We start from the raw sequence: 16,684 nt of genomic DNA, 5'->3' as shown, positions 1-16,684 counted from the left end.
AATGGCCTCCACAGTCACCAGATCTCAGTCCAATAGAGCACCTTTGGGATGTGATGAAATAGGAGATTCCCATCATGGATGTGTAGCTGACAAATCCGCAGCAACTGTGTGATGCTATCATGTCACTATGGACCAAAATCTCTGAGGAATGTTTCAAACACTTTGTTGAATCTATGTCACGAAGAATTAAGGCAGTTCTGAAGACAAAAGGGGGTTCAACCCAGTATTAGCAAGGATACCTAAAAAAAGTACGAGTGAATATTTTCCCCTTCCATCACTACCACAGCAGCCGTATATACAGCTTCCCTTCCCCATGGTAACCATATATAAAATGCCCCACCTCACTACCACCACTGCAGCTAAACATGCAGCCACCCCCCATCTGCCCCCTAAAACAGCCCAATATACAACCCCCGTCCCACCACATACACGGCACAGGAGAAGGCTGGTTCCACTTGTGTTATTTTCCTCGCTGAACCCCCTCCTCCTCCTCTATTTTTATCCCTCTCTCCACCATTCTTATCCTAGACGAGAAACAAGATGACTTCTCCCTATCCCTGAAGCCTTCTGGGACACCTTTGTTACCCAATTATCCCTGGAGAAGCAGGGGCAGAGACACACATGGGCTAGTTGACGGAGCTAGTGGCATATCACCAGGGGCCGGTTGTCTGAACCTAGAAGAGACAGCCAGCTCCCGATGACATCAGCAAAGAAGTAGGCAGTTTGGGATTGGGCTGCAGTAGTGGATCACACTAGGCAGGCGAGTATGTGGATCAAGGACAAGGCTGCATGGCAGGAAAGGGGGGGGGGGGAATAAAAAACTGATGAAGAGTGAAGTTTCTCTTTAACAGTACATGGAATATGAGCTTCTGGGTAACATGTCTGAATGGGGCAGCTTTGAGATTATGTCTTTGGCCAACTACTCTAAGGCTAGCCATAGACATAGATTTCTCCATCCACGCATGACGGAATTTCCCATGCCAGCCACTGTATTCTGCCTTCCGACATCTACGCTGTCAGATTATCAGAACGGTGACCTTATCTGATTAGATTCTGTTACTTTTCTGCAACTTTCTGCCTAGCTCCTCTGGTCAAACGTTGATTGTCAGTTGTCCAGCCAAGTGTTGCCAACAGCACCCGTACCCCTCCTCAGCTCAAATTCTGGGTGAAATGCCAAACATGTAAAGTAGGCTTTAGGCAAGGGGGTCATCATTATTCCATACTGCATTCCTGCTGGCCAAGTGCCCAAATGCCCTACCATAGTAATACCAAAGAGCAGGGCAAATTGGTCACCAAAGGACTTTCTCCAGTTGCCATTGTGTCGGATTGATCCAACCTTACCATACGCATTACATGTTCCACAGAATAAATTGTTCTAAAATTTCACTAAACTTATGTTATTTTATGGGCAGTTAGATGAAAACCGTATGAAATAAAAAGTTCTACAAAGAACTGTAAACCAATATAACATCACTTTAGATCCTCCCATGATTCAGCAAGGAGGTCATGGAAGATTAGCAATAATAACCACAACAGTTTAGATGCCACGATTACCTGAACTTGATTCCTCCTCCCACCAACTTCTTATATTTCTTGAGAATTTCAGGGACAAGATCTCCTAGGCACAGTTTATGCCCTTGTCCCTCTTTCATCCAAGTCCCAGCTGTATTCTCCATAATGTATATAAATCAAACATCTGCCAAAGGGTAAGCCCAGCTCATAACGGGAACTCAAGGGATCTTACCACTGGAAACCCAGAGAACGATATAATGAGCCAGACGAGGAGTCAACCCAACATCTACTCAGCACCGACATATCAATTTTAAATGGACCGATTCTTAAACACTTTAAAAGGGAACGTGGACATGCTTTTTAAATGTTTTTGTCTCAATATCTGCAAGACCAACCTAATGCAAACATTATTAATATCGTTAATGTTTAAAACCTTGTAATTATGTATGCGTCTGTGGGTCCGTTCACTCCCTCATCATTGTCTCTCATTAGTGTCCACCTGTGTCAAGGTGGAGTCCTTTAGTTCTCCCATATAGAGGAGTGTATTCCTCCCATGGTCTTCAGGAACTTTCATTCTATGGATAGCGTAGGACCCACCAATAATGGGGTACTTTGTCGCAGTAAGTGGACTTAAGCAACATATAGCAATATGGTGTGACCAAATCCCCATATTTTTTGGTTTAGAGAAGGTAGATCTTCCATTCTATGGATAGCGTAGGACCCACCAATAATGGGGTACTTTGTCGCAGTAAGTGGACTTAAGCAACATATAGCAATATGGTGTGACCAAATCCCCATATTTTTTGGTTTAGAGAAGGTAGATCTTCCATTCTATGGATAGCGTAGGACCCACTAATAATGGGGTACTTTGTCGCAGTAAGTGGACTTAAGCAACATATAGCAATATGGTGTGACCAAATCCCCATATTTTTTGGTTTAGAGAAGCTAGATCTTCCATGCTATGGATAGCATAGGACCCACTAATAAATGGGTTTCGTTGTTGCAGTAAGTGAGCTTAAGCACCATATAGCAATATGATGTGACCAAATCCCCATATTTTTCAGGTGTTTTAAATAGCCTTGCAGGAGGTAAATGTCTTTTTTGCATGAGTATACTGTTATATTTTGTTCTGTGGGTCAGCTCAAACTGAAAATGCTCAAAACCCATTGCAATTAGTAGGTATTAAAGCAATATTAAAGCATCCCATTCTTAAAAAAAATTAAAATAACAAACATGTCATACTTACCTGCTCTGTGCAATAAATTTGCATAGAGCAACCCTGCTCATCTTCTTGGGTCCCCTGCTGGCGCTCCTGGCTCCACAAACCCCCCCCCCCGCTTTCTATGGGGGCAATCTGCCCAGTGAGGACATAGTCAAGACAGCCGCTGCTCTCATGCACAGAGCTGGATTGAGATTGGGCTCAGGTAAGCATAATGGAGGCTAGAGGGGATCCCCTGCAACAAAAGATTTTTTCACTTTGGGTGGTAAAGGAAAAGAAGGTAAAAGAAGGTAAAAGAAGGGTTTTTTATCTTAATATAGTCTAATGCCCTGTACACACGACTGGTTTTCCCATCGGTATAAACTCTGAAGGTTTTTCCGGCAGAATTCCGCTGAAATTGTCTTACGTACACACACCAAAGTCCGATTGTCAAGAACACGATGACGTACAACGGGACTAGAAAAAGGAAGTTCAATAGCCAGTAGCCAATAGCTTCCGTCTCGTACTTGCTTCAGAGCATGCGTCATTTTTGGTCTGTCGGAACAGCATACAGACGAGCGGTTTTCCCGATAGGAATTGGTTCTGTCGGAAATATTTAGAACATGTTCTATTTCGAGGCCCGTCAGAATTTTCGGGAAAAAAAAAAGGCATACACACGGTTGGAATATACGATGAAAAGCTCCTCTCTGACTTTTTCTGTCGGACATTCCGCTCGCGTGTCCACGCCATTACTTTTTCAATTTTTGGATGATGGATTGAACAGTGCTCCATGGGATGTTCAAAGCTTTGGATATTTTTTTTTTTTCAATAACCTAACCTGCTTTTTACTTCTCCACAACTTCATACCTGGCCTGTCTGGTGTGTTGCTTGGCCTTCATGATGCCGTTTTCACTAAGGTTCTCCAACAAACCTCTGAGAGCTTCACAGAACGTGCAACTGCCCAGTCTGTTTGCCTTTAGTAAATCAAGCCCTATGGCTTTTATGGATCAGGTCTTGAGGACCAAAGCAACAGAATAATTAATCAGGTAATAGAAAAGGAAAATTTTCCCCGGCTTACGCTTCTTGGACTGGACTGACTCTTGAATGCTACATGCCTTGAATTACCGCTATTAAAATAAATGATGAAAAAAATAAAATAAAAAAATATATAAAAATAAAAAGCACCTTACCGTATTAATTAGAAGATGTCAATTACGCTGATCACATTCATGTGTAAAACAGATCTAAAATACTTCAGCAAAAAATATTGTGTTGCAGTAAGACGATTGAGAGAATGGTTAATTTGAAGTCATCATTGCTTAGCAGCGGTTTAAGGAGTAGAGAGGAAAGCCCAAGCATAGGTTTGCTTTGGACAAAATTAAAAAATAAATCGAGTAGACGGTGAATCACAATATGCCTTAATTTCAGGTCTATATCGTGCGTCACTCACAAGGCAATCAGAATCCTGACAAGCACTTCTTGCCAGGGATTGAAAGCATCTTGAATGCCAGGAAAAACCACTTCACGTGTCATTTTTAGAAAACAAACCTGAAGAACCCATGTGGAAGTGGACATGCTGTAATATACAGGTATGCAATTTGTTATGATGAGTGCTCAGTGTTTAAAGCCCTCCAGAGTTGGAAAATAATAGAATGGAAAGTGCAGAGCGGAGTATGACAGCCAATCAGTCTTCAGCAGCACAGAGGTTATCAGTTACCAGGGTGTACTTGACATTATTAGGATTAAGGGCTCATGCACATTGGTGTACCGGGCCAAATAACGGAAAATACGCTCCGTGCACAAAGATCACAATTTCACTTTCATAAACCTTTAGACCCCTTTCACACTGGGGCTGCGGCTGTGTTAGCGTTAAAGCGCCACTCCGTTTAGTGGCGCTATAGCGCTGTTTAAGAACTTAAGCCCCGGATCATTTGGCTAGCCAAAGACCAGAGCACTTTTTGCAATTCGGCGCTGCATCACTTTAACTGACAATTGCGTGGCCGTGCGACGTGGCTCCCAAACAAAATGGGCGTTCTTTTTTTCCCCACAAACAGAGCTTTCTTTTGGTGGTATTTGCTCACCTCTGCTGTTTTTATTTTTTGCACTATAAACAAATACGTATTCTTCTACATATTTTTGGTAAAAAATAAATAAAAGCACAATAAGCGTACATTGATTGGTTTGCGCAAAAGTTATAGCGCTTACAAAATAGCGACAATTTTGGAAAAAAAAACCTGCATTATTTTTTACTTTTTCCTATAATAAATATCCCCCAAAAAAATAGAAACATTTTTTTTTCCTCAGTTTAAGCCGATACGTATTCTACATGTTTAAAAAAAAAAAAATAATAATAATAATAAAACACAATAAGCATATATTGATTGCTTTGCACAAAAGTTATAGAGTTTACAAAATAGGGGATAGTTTTTGGCATCTTTAGTAATCTTTTTTTAAATTAGTAATGGCAGCGATCAGAGATTTTTATTGTGATTGCGACATTATTACACTTTTGGCACAATTTTGGGACCATTCACATTTATACAGCGATCAGTGCAATTAAAAATGCACTGATTACTGTGTAAATGTGACTGGCAGCAAAGGGGTTAACCACTAGGTGGCGCTGTAGGGGTTAAGTGTGTCCTAGGGAGTGATTCTAACTTTTGGGGGGAGAGGCTGTGTGTGACTTGACACGACACTGATCACCGTTTCCGATTACAGGGAGCGGTGATCAGTGTCAGTAGGTAAAACGGGGGAAATGCTTGTTTACATCAGCATTTCCCCGTTCTTCCTCTCCGTGAGACGATCGTGGATATCCCCGCGAACATCACGTCCGCGGGACCCACGATCGCGCTCGCAAAGCTCCCTGCGCGTGCCCTCAAGCCACCTCTTAAAGGGCAACGTACAGGTATTCTGCCTGTACGTGCCCTTCTGCCACAGTATATCTGCGTGAGCCGATCGGCAAGCGGTTAAAGCAGAATTTCACTCAAAGGGTTCCACTTGTCTGCATCTCCTCTGTGGGGGGTAGTTGAGCAGGTACCGGATTTTGACAGGTACTTGCTCCCACTTTCGTTCCGTGGTGATCCAAGTGGAAGTTGGGCCAGCACCTTCTACCCCAGCAGCCTTCTGGGACATGTGTTGCGCGCAAGCACGGAGGTATGGGGTGCTTTACGTTTTATGTGGTTTTTTTTTTATTCTTTTATTCTTTTTTTTTTTTACTTTTTTATTCCTATTACAAGGAATGTAAACATCCCTTATTATAGAAATAAGAATGATGGGTTCTCTTTATGGAGAGATCTGGGGTCAAAAAGACCCCAAATATCTCCTTTACCTTTAAAAAAAGAAAAAAAAAGTGATATTTTGCTTAAATATTTACTTCCACCCCAGACGTGACGTCATTACATCGCTCCAGTCCTCCAAAGCATAGAGATGATCAAAGATGACCTAGTCTTTTATCCCCTCTATGACCAGCCGGCCGCACCGTCGGATCGTTTGTCGGGCGAGCCAGCGGAAACTGTAAGCCTGAGAAACACCAGCGAGAGGGGGAATCCCTACCCGCCACTTCTGAAAACCAGCGGCTCATGAGACTCTTGGAAAGCTTTCAAATGAAAGCCAACCGTCAGTTGAAAAAAATAATACCAGAATTATGGCTGATATCTTCATAATCCCTGTAAACCACAACGTATATATATGTATTGTGGTCGGCAAGTGGTTAAAATCCAGTAAGGCATTGCCTCATCCTGTTCTGCACATGCTCAGTTGCTCTCTATTCTCGACTTTTTTGGCATTGTGCTGATCATTAGGTCGATCTGCTGACAGCCTAATGATTTACTGCTGCTCAGGGGCTGTGGCAGCTTCCGGCAAGAAGAAAACAGGAGCAATGCTGAAGGCAATTTACAACAAAACATTAATTTTGTAGCATATTATTAATGTGGAATGTATGTTCCTTGCTAAAGAACATTTTTTTTACCACATTTTATCACAAAGTTCTGCTTTACCCTAAAAAGGATGAACACTGACCTGACAAATCAGATCATGCAAAGATGTTATGTGTGCTGGGTTCTAGTAGACATTTCATGGCCAAGAAATGAATAGACAAATTGGCCAGGGGTGAAAGTTTTAAGTCACTTGCTACCATTTAAAGGCACATGCAAGGGTGTCACTCTCCCTACCATTTTAGTCCATACAAGTCTTTATCAGCCAGGGTTCCATGGAGCCCTAGGGTCTCACGAGAAGTAGGGTCTCACTGCTAGGGGGTTTCTTGAGCAATTTCTGCAGTCACTGACCTGATCTTTTTAAGCTATCTGTAGAGAGCACATTCTTCCCACTGACCATTAATGTAAGAAGTCCCCTTATCACTAACCACCAATGTAAGACCCCAATTACAGAAAAATCTGCATAAAAACCAGAATGAAAAGATTTGCAGATCTCATAAATCCATATTTTATTTACAATAGAAAACATTTTTTTTTAAACTGAGAAAATATACAATTTTAAAGAAAAAAATAAGGTAATTATGAATGGATGGCAGAAACACATCTCAAAAAAGTTGGGACACGGTGATGTTTACCACAATCTAGCATCCTGTCTTCCTTTAACAACACTCTCAAATTGCCTGGGACCTGAGGAGACCAGTTGCTGGAGTTTTGAGAGAGGAATGTTGTGCCATTTCTGCCCGATAAAGGATTCTAACTGCTCAACAGCAGTGTTAATTTCGTCAACGGAATTAATACTATTTTAGTAAATATGACTAAACCTAAAATGGCATTTTGGCCAAAAGACTATGACTAAAAATAAATCAAAATTTGGCGTCAAAATGAATACTGCTCAACAGTCCTAGGTAATCTTTGTCGTATTTTTCATTTTGAGATGCTCAAAGTATTTTCAGTTGGTGAAAGGTCTGGACTGCAGGCAGGCCAGTTAAGCCCCAGGACTTCCACATAGATACAGTATGTGGTTTAGCATTGATCTGCTGAAATATACAAGGCCATCCCTGAAAATGATGTCGTCCGAATGGGAGCATATGCTGCTCTAAAACCTGGATATATCTTTCAGCATTGATGGTGCCTTTCCAGATGTGCAAGCTGCCCATTCCACACACATTAATGCACCATTTATCATCAGAAATGCAGGCTTATGAATGGAGTGCTGATAAAAAGCCAGAAGGTCCTCTCCTCTTTAGTTCGAAGGATGCGGCACATATAGTTGCCAAAAAAAAGGCACATTTTTATTTGTCTGACTATACTGTATGTAGCCGAAGCTACATACAGCAAATATCGCACATCCAGCGGGCGCACATTTATACCAGCGCATATAACGACCCCCGATTTTTGGGGGATATTTTTGAAATATAAAAAGGTCATTCTATGTACCTGAAAATACAGTACTGACCTATTGTCAGTTAACCTAAACTAGTTGAAAAATTATTTTTTCAGCTCTTCCTTGTTAGTACTGCTTACTTTGCCAGCTTTTTGTTGCCCTTTCCCAACCATTTTTTGAGAGGTGTTGCGGCCATGAATTTCAAAATTACCTTAATTTTTTTCCTATAATGGTTTCAATTTAAATATTTGATATGTTTTCTATTTTTTATTGTGAATAAAATATTGGTTTAGGAGTTTTGTATATCATTGCATTATTGCATTGATTTTTATGTAGATTTCACAAAGCACCCCAACTTTTTTGGAATCATGGTTGTAAGAAGCTCCCTTCCCACCAACGAAAGAAGCTGCCTTCCCACCGATCGCCAATGAAAGAAGCTCCCTTCCCACCAACGAAAGAAGCTCCCTTCCCACCGACCGCCAATGAAAGAAGCTCCCTTCCCACCGACCGCCAATGAAAGCAGCTCTCTTCCCACCAACGAAAGAAGCTCCCTTCCCACCGACCGCCAATGAAAGAAGCTCCCTTCCCACCGACCGCCAATGAAAGCAGCTCTCTTCCCACCAACGAAAGAAGCTCCCTTCCCACCGACCACCAATGAAAGAAGCTCCCTTCCCACCGACCGCCAATGAAAGAAGCTCCCTTCCCACTGACCGCCAATGAAAGAAGCTCCCTTCCCACCGACCGCCAATGAAAGAAGCTCCCTTCCCACCGACCGCCAATGAAAGAAGCTGCCTTCCCACCGACCGCCAATGAAAGAAGCTGCCTTCCCACCGACCGCCAAAGAAAGAAGCTGCCTTCCCACCGACCGCCAAAGAAAGAAGCTGCCTTCCCACCGACCGCCAAAGAAAGAAGCTGCCTTCCCACCGACCACCAAAGAAAGAAGCTGCCTTCCCACCGACCACCAAAGAAAGAAGCTCCCTTCCCACCAACAAAAGAAGCTCCCTTCTCACCGACCGCCAACAAAAGAAGCTCCCTTCCCACCGACCGCCAACAAAAGAAGCTCCCTTCCCACCGACCGCCAACAAAAGATGCTCCCTTCCCACCGACCGCCAACAAAAGAAGCTCCCTTCCCACCGACCGCCAACAAAAGAAGCTCCCTTCCCACCGACCGCCAACAAAAGAAGCTCCCTTCCCACCGAAAGAAGCTCCCTTCCCACCGACCGCCAACAAAAGAAGCTCCCTTCCCACCGACCGCCAATGAAAGAAGCTCCCTTCCCACCGACCACCAAGGAAAGAAGCTCCCTTGCCACCGACCGCCAACGAAAGAAGCTCCCTTGCCACCGACCGACAACGAAAGAAGCTCCCTTCCCACCGACCGCCAACGAAAGAAGCTCCCTTCCCACCGACCGCCAACGAAAGAAGCTCCCTTCCCACCGACCGCCAACGAAAGAAGCTCCCTTCCCACCAACCACCAATTAAATAATCTCCCTTCCCACCATCCACCAAGCTAATGTACAGTGAATGGACCTGAAGAAACCTGAAAGTTAATTCAATGGTTGCTCCATGTAAAAAAGGATGGCAAAAGGCTAGTCTACATGCTTGGGTAATACAGGTGGTTATGCAACAGTTGTCTAGTATACAAATCTCCTCCCATGGTTTTTTCCCCCCCCGACATCCATCCATCCACCATTGATGATCAGGGTCTTCGTTCTCCAACTATACACCAAATGTATAATTTTGAGGTGCCCCATTTTTACTTTCAGTCCCATATCGCAATGCTTGATACGCACATAAACCACAAGAGGCAACAGATTGACTCATCTCCAGTCTATTCAACTCCACTGTTAGATCTGATTACATTGCAGCACTACACCCAAAACGCAAAAGGAAATATTGTTATACAGATAACAGATGACCGATATTCAAAACCACCACCTGCAAAGTACTAACCAAATACAGAGTGACAGTAACCATGGCAATGGCAGGACTCCGACATCTCCCTCCGCAGCTCTGGCCCATCTTTATGTGTCAGTTCCAGGCAGCAAAAGCTCCACCCTCCTCTCCGGACTTTGTGCAAAGAGCAAAGATTCCTCTGTTATGACATGAGCTCCCCTTGTTCATGTAGGGATCAATGGAATAGTACAGTGTAAACAGCAAGGAGCTGCACCTGCGTACAGGTACACCACCTCCTCGTGGGCCTCATGGATTAGCATGTCTGAAAGGGCAGCTGTTGAATGCACTTTCTGCTGAATATGCATGCTACTAGGCTGTCACATTATCAGTTTTGTCACACTGAGTCACACATCATGGGCCTGACAATTTGGGACATTAACCACAAGCTATTTAAGAAAAAGTAAAAATCACACTTAATTATGCTGCCCTCCAAGCAGACATTAAAAAAAGAAAAGAATAATAGAGGAAACAGTACCAGAATCTGTAAGCCAGTAGGGCTCTACACTGCATTAAAATGATGCCCACTTAACACTGAAAGCTTTTTAACAGAAGGAGAGAGCAGAGTGATTACCTTGTTAACGAGCTGCAGCTACTTTTTCCTCCAATCTTAGGCTGGGGCAGGTCCTACATCAGGCTATATACTCCGGTCACAGTGTAGTTTGTACAAAAGACCTGGATGAGAGAAAGAAGGGCGCCTCTGGATAGCCGTATGTGACCAGAGAAAATGTCACTTCCGGCCCGTGCGGTTCATTTCCGGTGACGTCATCTACGAGTCTAGCGTTTCCCTCTGTTGGACAGTTGGGATCAACAACACCTACTGTGGACCTGATCATCCAAGAACTACCCCCCCCCCAAGTTAGACTCTTTCATACACAATGAGTTGTTTTTAACTTCTATCTCTAGTAAGCGTTTTTAATCCTTTTGCACTTAGGCTGGATTCACACCTATGCATTTTTAGTGCTTTTTGCATATTTGCACTACAGAACGTGTTCCATAGGAAACCAGGATGGACTGTAGTGCAAATCTGCAAAATGCACTAAAAATGCATAGGTGTGAATCCAGCCTTAGAGACGCATTCCATTTTATCCTGTACAAAAAAACCTGGCTGTACAGTCTGGAAGGGGTGCTTGATTTACCAGATGGCAAAATACAATTACAAGTCCTTTGGTAGGTAAAACCGTTTAAATGTATTTTTTCTCCAATTGAGATTTAATCATTTAGGCCTTTTCCCCAGCTCACTTTCTTTAGGTTACATTCACATCTGAAAATTAGCCCGACACCGATCACATGGGAAGACCCTAGTTTGTAGGGTGCGGGAGGCGACCCTACTGAAAGCAATGGTAAGCTTCCGGCTCCCGCAGAAAATCATGACCACCTGCGAGTGATTGGCGCTGGACATAGGCTGATTAGGAAAATCACCTTTACGGCCCTTCGCTCCACCTGGAACTCCCGCCATCACCGGCCCTTCGCTCCACCTGGAACTCCCGCCATCACCGGCCCTTCGCTCCACCTGGAACTCCCGCCATCACCGGCCCTTCGCTCCACCTGGAACTCCCGCCATCACCGGCCCTTCGCTCCACCTGGAACTCCCGCCATCACCGGCCCTTCGCTCCACCTGGAACTCCCGCCATCACCGGCCCTTCGCTCCACCTGGAACTCCCGCCATCACCGGCCCTTCGCTCCACCTGGAACTCCCGCCATCACCGGCCCTTCGCTCCACCTGGAACTCCCGCCATCACCGGCCCTTCGCTCCACCTGGAACTCCCGCCATCACCGGCCCTTCGCTCCACCTGGAACACCCGCCATCACCAGCCCTTCCCTCCAACTGGAACTCCCATCCTTTCCCTCCCATTTGAACGCCCGCCCTCCCCAGCCCTTCCCTCCAACTGGAACTCCCGCCCTCCCCAGCCCTTCCCTGCAACTGGAACTCCCGCCAACTGGAACTGCCGCCCTCACCAGCCCTTCAACTGGAACTCCCGCCCTCACCGACCCTTCCAGTCACCTATACTGCCATGCCCAGTGCTCTTTCCCCCACCTGTACTCACACCCTCATGGCTCTTTTCTTAACCAGTACTCTCACCCTCATTGCCCTTCTTACCCATATCCCACCCTCATCTAGCAACCAATTGGTGAATATACTCTAAATAGGGTGCTAGTAGTGGTGTTTTGCAACCATCAGTTCTTGTGCACTATTCCAAAAGGCAGTAAGAATTTCTACACATCTGCCAATCAAAGGGAACCTGTCATCAGAAAAATATTAGTGATTTGTCTAATAGAATGCACAGTAAAGAGCCTGTACATGCCATTTTTTTTAAACTTGTGCAATATGATTATTCTGATTTGACGGAGACGTCAACTGATCTGAACCCCATCTGACAATTGAAGGAACGAGCTGATTATATATATTTGTCATTGAAGCAAGAAACCTGTATTGTGGGGTGTTGGGGAGGAGGGGTTTCAGAGCACGTAACTTGCTAATCAAATCCGTATGAGCATATAAGCAAAAGTGACAGACCATCAGAACTTCATGTGTAAATTTTCCTTTTCTCACAGATAAAATACAACAGTAACCTCAGAGCAGAAGATGTAACAAAAAAAATAAGTTACAAACACAACGGCGCTCACTTAAAAATAGTTGTACAGCCCACGGCAACCAAATCCCATCATGTGTCTGGAGCTAGAAAATGAAAACCAACATTGGATTCTTATGGGCATTATTACTAGTTTTATACCGGTGACAGAAAATAAGGGAAGCGACCACTGCAGGGTGTGATTTAGTACAACGTGAGAACAGATTTAAAAACCGGTACTACTACTTACCCAGTATATTTTTACAGAACTATGAGCAAAACATCTAAATGCACATTTGTATCAACCATCAAAATAATCTGTAATTCCGTTTTGCTTGTCTCAAGTTTTATCTAGCCCTGCCAGACAGCAAAGCCAGGTCCCTGGCCTATAATAATGGATAATAGACGAGCAGTTCACTGGTGAGGTCATCCTTCGCTCCCCCTCTCTGCAAGCTCCCTGTATTAGACTGACAGCACTGTGCAATACACTGCTGCCCTTTTTTCTCACCCAGGGAATTAAAGGAGGCCAATATAAAATCAGGCTGAGCTGTGGTTTAAAAACATAAGATTATACAACAATTTAAATCAAGGCTTGACATGACATAGCTCTGCTTTTATACGGCTCCACCACAACGTTACCAAAAAACAAAACAAAAACAAAAAAACACACACACGACATGTAAAATAAGGGGCATTTATACTTACTTTCCGGAAGCCGATGTTTTGAAATGCTCCCAATGTAAACACTTCAGGATGTGTGAATATCTGCTCCTCCTGCCGTTGCAGTGGTTTCTTCCATCAGCTTGCACATCACTACAGAACACATGAGCCTGCAGGAGGAACCATTGCATGTAGCAGGGGGAGGGGAGTAGCAGAGGAATACAGCTGCTACAGGTAACATCTGCTGCAACTGTATTTTTTCTGCACATTAGGCCTCATGCAGGTCATAGGATATAAAATTCAGGTATACTCCCTTGCCCAGGAGCCACAGATGCAGTATACAGCCACCGACAGAAGTCAATGACTGTACACACACAGATAAACTACCTTGGATGCAGATTGTCTATACACAAGTACTAGCATATACATGCATACAGCGCAGTACAGCCATTGATTTATTTTTTTTGGTCAGCTGTAGGGTGGGGAAATTCACCTGAATTTTACATCATATGGCCCCAGGCCTCTTCATTAGCAGAAGCCTGAGCAGGCAGGTAGGTAAAGAAGTAGCAGCCAGTAGGTCAAACATTGACAGCGTACATCTTTCTTTCATGATAGTTGTACTTTAAAGCGGCACTTCATTCTCTCAATCAATAGTGAGTCGTTTTAAAGAGGAAGTAAACCCTGATGGGTTTACTTCCTCTTTCATTCCCTGCAAAGGTAAAGCATAATGGACTACTATGCATCGCATAGTAGTCCATTATGTGTCACTTACCGGACACAGGAGCCAGCGATGTCACCGCTGTCCCCTGTAGTCCGCCGCATCCATCTTTTCGGTGGGGTCTCGCAGCTCCGCCGCTGTCATTCGGTGGAGCCGCGATGACGTCACTCCCGCGCATGCGCATGGGAGCCGACACGCGCGGCAGCTCCGTTGTTGGAAATGCCACGCTCAGTGCATGCGCCGTAGACAGCGGTGCCTGTCTTCGGGCAAATATCTCCTAAACCGTATAGGTTTAGAAGATATTTCTTGGACCTACAGGTAAGCCTTAATCTAGGCTTACCTGTAGGTCAAAGTGGTTTGTAAGGGTTTACAACCACTTTAATCCTTATGCTGCTAGCTATAGAAAATAGATAGGAAAGTATATCATTTACTTCTTCTAAACTTTTTTTTTTTTTCTACATTTCATTAAGTTCTTTCCTGGTTTCTTGCCTAGGCAAATGTCATACATCCCAGGAGTCTTTAGGAGGCTCAACGACTGGGTTACTCCAGGAGGGGTTTTCTCAGCCAATCGCATTCTCCTGCATGCATGCTTGACCAGATGGGATTCCAGGAAGTAAATGCTACAAGAATAATTTGCCCTTACTAGGGGTGTTTTTCAAAAATGATTTCCCAACAAAATAAAGCATAGAGACATGAAAGGCAAATTGTGGTGCTTGGATGCAGTGAAGATCTGCTTTAATGCAAGTTAACCACGTCAATACCGGGCACTTATACACCTTCCTGCCGAGACCAATTTTCAGCTTTCGGCGCTGTTGCACTCAGCGCAGTCATACAACACTGTACCCAAACTAAATGTTTATAATTTTATTCCCACAAATAGAGCTTTCTTTTGGTGGTATTTGATCACCTCTGCGGTTTTTATTTTTTACTAAAAAGGATAAAAAAAAAAAGAAGACCGAAAATTAAAAAAAAAATAAAAACATTTTTTTTGTTTCTGTTACAAAACTTTGTAAATAAGTACGTTTTCTCCTTCACTGATGGACACTGATTGGCCTGCACTGATGGGCACCAATGAGGTGGCACCGATGATGGGCAATAATATGCAGCACTAATGGGTACACATAAGTGGCACTGATAGGCAGCATGGATGTGTATGGGTGGGCACTTATGTACATTAATGGATGGTACTAATGGATGCCAATCAGTGCCAAACCATGTCTGCCAATCAGTGATGCCCATTGTGGGCACTGAATGGCATCCCTGGTGGTCCAGGGTGGGCAGATAATCAATCAGCACAGACCACACACCCCCCCCGTCAGAAGAGCAGCCGATCGGCTCTCCTCTACTCATGTCTGTCAGATGTGAGTGAGGAAAAGCCGGTCAACGGCTCTTCCTGTTTACATCGTGATCAACCGTGATTGGACACGGCTGATCATGTGGTAAAGAGTCTCAGTGAGAGACACTTTACCTAGATCGGAGGTTCGGTGTGTCAGATTGACACACCGCAACAATGATCGCCGCGATGCGCTCCCCCGGTCAGGATATCGCGACCACTTTGCCGACGTCATATTGCTATGTGGCGGGCAGCAAGTGGTTAAAAAAACACCTGTCATGGGAGAGATATGGAGGCTGCCATTACAGCCCTCTCCTTCTGAAAAATGCTAGCTGCCTGGTTTTCATGTTGACAGTCTTGCCTTAAAGTGGAAGTAAAGTTTTTAAACAAATGGATGACAGGCAGGGTATTTATGACAGAAGAGACCCCATTGGTCTCCTAGTACTGCACTTAGACTCCATGTGCTCTCTGGCCACCGCATCACACTGCACCTACCCACAAGTTGATTTAAATTGGTAGTAAACTCTATTCTACCACTTGTACCTCTACAACGCAAGCCTATAGTAAAGTTTTCCTGTAGGTACTAGGAATATCTCCTAAACTTCAGGAGATATTCAGAGTGCACGCAGCCAGTGACGTTACCAGCGCATGCGCTCTGAAGGTCAGGCATACAGCGCCGGACCGCCACAGCCCCGCTGTAAACGTCGGGCTCCCGTGCTTCGCACCCCGGCCACTCATATAGTCTTAGGACACGAACCTGGAAGGTAGACCGGGGGATGATGGCAGCCCTCTCAGTGGTGATCGTGCGGTGCTGGAGGGCTACGTTCTAAGGCAAGTCTCATATGTGATGCATACTAGCACATTATGACATTGCCTTGCAGGGAATTTTTTATTTTTTTCCCCCCATCCACCGCGGTTTACTACCACTTTAATAAAGTGTTTGTTTTATACTTTTTTTTTTTTTTTTTTTTTTTTACCTTTGTTGCATCCAAGTACTGCCGATCTCCTGTCGCCCATTTTCAGCTACATGCCTGCACTCCAGTGATGTCTGCATGGCATGTCTCAGAGCCGATTTCTTGATGGTGACAACATTAGGCCATGATTTCATTATATGTGCGGAAATGGCCACTTGTAGTCTCCAAGACTGCATATCAAGGAGTAACAATGCAAGAGGACCACTGGGAGACAGGGTTGTCACCCCATAACAGGAAATGCATGAACAGCCACCTTCAAGTCAGGATCACCAGGTATTGGTTTTTAAATAAAAGCTGCAGATTAACAAATATTGAAAATGAGTTTTGAAAGAATGAGAGATAGAGAGAATATAATATATATATATATATATATATATATATATATATACCGTATATACTCGAGTATAGGCCGACCCGAATATAAGCCGAGGCCCCCAATTTACCCCCAAA

At 44.2% G+C, this 16,684-nt stretch overlaps 1 protein-coding gene across 3 annotated transcripts in view; it reads right to left on the bottom strand.

Annotated features, from left to right (window-relative positions):
• The window catches only part of RARA (retinoic acid receptor alpha), a 254,848-nt gene that overhangs the window by 234,338 nt on the left and 3,826 nt on the right, over positions 1–16,684 (bottom strand). Inside the window, exon 1 of one of the 3 annotated variants that reach the window (XM_077459839.1) lies at positions 9,977–10,112. The exons of the other annotated variants lie outside the window; for them this stretch is intronic. The gene's annotated coding sequence lies outside the window, so the exon portion shown is untranslated. Of the gene's footprint in view, positions 1–9,976; positions 10,113–16,684 lie in introns of those variants that run through there. 3 annotated transcript variants of the gene reach the window in all.

The sequence above is a fragment of the Lithobates pipiens genome, unplaced genomic scaffold (genome assembly GCF_037356315.1).
Source record: "Lithobates pipiens isolate NorthernLeopardFrog02 unplaced genomic scaffold, aLitPip1_a1.2 Scaffold_28, whole genome shotgun sequence".
Taxonomy (NCBI): domain Eukaryota; kingdom Metazoa; phylum Chordata; class Amphibia; order Anura; family Ranidae; genus Lithobates; species Lithobates pipiens.
This window is presented reverse-complemented; position numbering and strand designations above follow the sequence as displayed.